The 4,262-nt window shown below is 51.0% G+C and overlaps 1 pseudogene; it reads left to right on the plus strand.

The window, feature by feature from the left end:
* The first annotated feature begins 899 nt into the window (after positions 1-899).
* Positions 900-4,262, plus strand: part of LOC138171701 (zinc finger protein 850-like) — a 53,667-nt pseudogene continuing 50,304 nt past the window's right edge.

A 4,262-nucleotide genomic window follows, 5' to 3' on the forward strand; every position in this document is an offset into this window, starting at 1 on the left:
ATGTGAAAGGGATGAATTTACTCATGAAATGGAAACTGGTAGCAGATTAAAAATATGAATTAAACAATGAGCCCACGCTGGGGGACTGGGGGGGACTGTCACACCCCCCTCTCCAATTCTTCCTATCACGCCCGTCCCTCCCCATCTACCCTCCTACATGACCAGGGGCTACTCCCCTGGACCTGATCACGCGGGGCGTGGGCGGCCCCACACCAACAAGCACTAACTCCAGGGCTCAGGAACTTCCAGCTCCGAAGAGCGAAGACGCGTACGCCCAGACTTGGGTTTCCCAGAATTCTCATGAAGTCCCTTTAAATCCCCGCCCCCTTCATTTTATGCCCCATTTGTCACTGCTTAGGGGGAATGTGGCTACCCCAGAAGTTCCTGATTGGACACAAGATGATAACAAACCGAGGCAAAGGCGGTCTGGACCCGGAGCGGCTTAACTCTTTCCTAGCACTTGGCCAGGAAGGGCGGAGCAGAAGCTCATGGAGATCTCGTGACCGCCAATCAGAAGGCACGGTACCCTCCCGTCATCAGAAAAATGTTACCCTCCCGCTTATCAGACGGTGTGATGGCTGCCATCAATCAGAGGGCACGCTACCCTACCCTCCACCAATCAGAGGGCACGCTACCTTCCACCAATCAGAGGACACGCTACCTTCCACCAATCAGAGGGCTCACATCCTTCTGCTCTCCCCGGAGAGCCGCCTAATGGGGCGGAGCTTGGGTAGGGGTGAGGAGGCCAGGGATGGGGGCGGGGCTTCTTGCCCGGAGGCGGGCAGGGGCTTCAGGTTATGGCCCTGAGCGCCATTGGAGGCTTGCCGGGCTCCCGGGGCCTGAGGGGTGTGGTGGGGGCGTGGCGGGGCGGGGCTCTGGGACTGGGAGGGGCCGCCCAGAGCTCTTGGGGCTGAGCTCCCCCTCCTCCCTTTGGAGTTCTGGGCGAGTGTCCTCAGGGACCCCAGAAGCGCGCTTCCCCGCTCCTCCCCCGGCCCCGTCAAGTTCCCCGAGGCACCAGCGGTCCCGGAGCCGCCCAGGACGTGAAGCCTCCTCCGGCCGGACCTTGTCCCAAGGGCGGCGCCGGGGGCTTCGTGACCCCCGAGGGGTCGCACCCGGTGAGTCCTGCAGGCGGGCCCCTGCCTCGGGGCGAGCGCAGAGACGCGTCCCCCTCCGCTGCTCGGCCCGAAGAGGACCGGGATGGGCCCTGGAGCCCGGAGGCGGCCCCGGCAGGTGAGTGCGGGGCGGCCGCGGGGGGAGGGGGGCTCCTTAGATATGGAAGATTCCCCGAGAAGCTGCCGATCCCCATCACCAGGCTGTGGATACCTGAAATGGAGGAAAACACAGGCGTACCGGGCACATAGGAAACAGCGGCGCCCGGGCCGCGGGGCTCCGACCCTCCGGCCACGCCCCCCCACCTGCTGCCCTCCCGGCTTTGACTTTGAGGTTCTCCTTCGAGACAGCGGACACGCACACGCGCGCGCGCGCACACGCCCCTTCCCCTCCCTCTGTTTCTTATTTTCAAAGCCGTCCCTCGTACCACCTGAAGGTCACGGAAAAGCCCTTCCCGCCCGCCTCCCGCTGCGCAGGGCCGCCCTGACGTGTCCCCAGCCGCTTCCTTTGCTGGGCTGGAGTCGGAGCGGAGGCCGTCCGTCCCCCTGGTCCTTTCTCTGCCTCAGTTCTCACACGTCTCACCAGCTGTCTCTGTCTCTCTGTCTCTGTCTCTGTCTCTGTCTGTCTCTGTCTCTCTGTCTCTGTCTCTCTCTCTCTCTGTCTCTCTGTCTCTATCTCTCTCTCTGTCTCTCTCTCTCTCTGTCTCTGTCTCTCCCTCTCACTCACTCTCTTCTCAGCCGTCTCTGGATCCCTCCCGTTGGCCATTTCTTAGCTCAGGTCACTAAGCCTTTAGAAAGTGGCTCCTCTGTGCCCGCCCTGTGCAGACCTCCTGTGGATACAAAGGAAGGAGGAATCAGCCCCTGCCCTCCAGGAGCTCACAGTCTAATGGGGAGACGTGGGCAGCTGTGTCTGTGAAAGCTCGGGACGGTGGAGGAGGGAGGGGAAGGAGCCGGCGGTTTCAGGACCAGGAAAAGCCCTTTTTTAGAAGGTGAGACTTGAGCTGAGACTTGAAGGAAGCCTGGAGGTGGAGGTGAGGAGGGAGAACATTCCAAGCATGAGAGCCAGTCTGCAGAGAGGCGCAGACTCAGGGCAGGGAGGGTCTTAACCAAGTATCAGCCGGGAGGGCAGTGGCAGTGGGTCAGAGTAGTATGTGGATGGGGGGGGAGCGGAGTAAAGTGTAAGCAAAATGTAAATGTAGTTGGACCTAGTTACGTACCTTTTGCATTCCAAGAGCATTATAAATAATATTATCTTTAATCGTATTGCGAGAGTTTTCAGTGTGCTTTACTAACCAGAGTCAGATAAAGCAGCTAGGATATAGCCAGACGGGTACACTACAGTTTATTGAGTAGGGAATGATGTGGTTGGATCACTTTGTTGGCCAAATGAGGAATGCACTGTAGTTGGGGGGAGTCTTGAGGTAGGCTAACCTGCCAGCAAACTGTTGCTATAGTCCAAGGGTGAGATCCAAGGGTCTGTATCATAGTGGTTGGAGGATCAGAGAAGGTGCTTTATTTGAGAGATGTTGCAAAAATGAAATGAAGAAGTATTGGCAATAGACTGAACGAGGGGGATAAGAGATAGGAGTCCAGGACGTCACTTCAGTTTTGAACTCCAGGGCCTGGAAGGTTGTTGTTGTCTTTAACAGTAACAGGGAAGGTAGTTGGGAGAGGGAACCTTTAGCGGGCAAGATAATGTGTTCCATTATGGGCACATTGAATTTAAGATATCTACTGGACATACAGTTAGAGATGTCTGAAAAGAAGTTGTGATCAGAGGTGACTCTCGTTGGATGGCCTCAATTTTTTAAAAATTATCTTTATTTAGTGTTTTATTTTCCCCCAGTTAATGTAAAAACAATTTTTAATGTTTGTTTTAAAAACTTAGAGTTACAAATTATTCCCTTCCTCCTCATCTCATTGAGAAGGTAAGCAATTTGATATTGGTTATGCATGTGTAGTCATGCAAAACATTTCCGTAATTGTCATGTTGTGAAATAAACATAGACCCCCCCAAAAAAATTCCTCAAGCAAAATAAAGCCAAAAAAAGTTTGCTTCGGTCCATATTCAGACATCATCAGTAATTTCTCTAGATATGGATAGCAGTTTTCATCATGAGTCCTTCAGAGTTGTCTTGGATTGTTGTATTACTGAAAATAACTAAAGTCATTCACATCTTACAATATTGCTGTTACTTTGTACTCAGTACATTTCACTTTGGATCAGCTCATGCAAGTCTCTCTAGGCTTTTCCCAGGGCATCCTGCTCATCATTTTTCATAGCACAATAATCCATCACAATCATATACCACAACTTGTTTAGCTATTCCCCAATTGATGAGCATCCCCTCAATTTCCATTTCTTTGCCCCCAGAAAAGAGCTGTTATAAATATTTTTGTACATATGGGTCCTTTTCCTTTTTGTTTCTTATTTTCTTTTGTGATACAGACCTAATAGTGGTATTGCCAGGTGAAAGATTATGCATGATTTTATAGCCCTTTGGGCATAGTTCCAAATTTCTCTAGAGAATGGTTGAATCAGTTCACACCTCCACCAACAGTGCATTAATGCCACATTTTTTCCACCTCTCCTCCAACATTTGTCATTTTCCTTTTCTGTCCTATTAGCCAACTAATAGGTATGAGGTTGTTTTTTGTTTGTTTTTGCTTTTTTTTCGGAGGGGGGAGGGTAGGACAATTGGGGTTAAGTGACTTGCCCAAGGTCATGGGGCTAATAAGTATTAAGTATCTGATGGTGGATTTGAACTCAGGTCCTCGTGACTCCACAGCCTATGCTCTATTCACTGCACCACCTAGCTGCCCCCTCCCCCTGATTGTTTTAACTTGCATTTCTCCAATCAATAATGAGAGCATTTTTTTTATTTGATTGTAGAAGGCTTTGATTACCTCATCTGAAAACTGTTCATGTCTTTTGATCATTTATCAACTGGGGAATCAATTGGGCTCTTATTTTTATAAATTTGGCTAAGTTCTCTATGTGTTTGAGAAATGAGGCCTTGATCAGAGAAACTTCCTTCAAAAATTTTTTTTCACAGTTACTATTGCTAACAGTATTTCCCTCCATCCTATTTCCCCCTCTGTTTATTCTCTCTCTCTCTCTCTCTCTCTCTCTCTCTCTCTCTCTCTCTCTCT

This window comes from Petaurus breviceps, unplaced genomic scaffold, assembly GCF_028583685.1.
Source record: "Petaurus breviceps papuanus isolate PSGF00001 unplaced genomic scaffold, PetGlider_PUasm1.0 456, whole genome shotgun sequence".
NCBI classification, from domain to species: domain Eukaryota; kingdom Metazoa; phylum Chordata; class Mammalia; order Diprotodontia; family Petauridae; genus Petaurus; species Petaurus breviceps.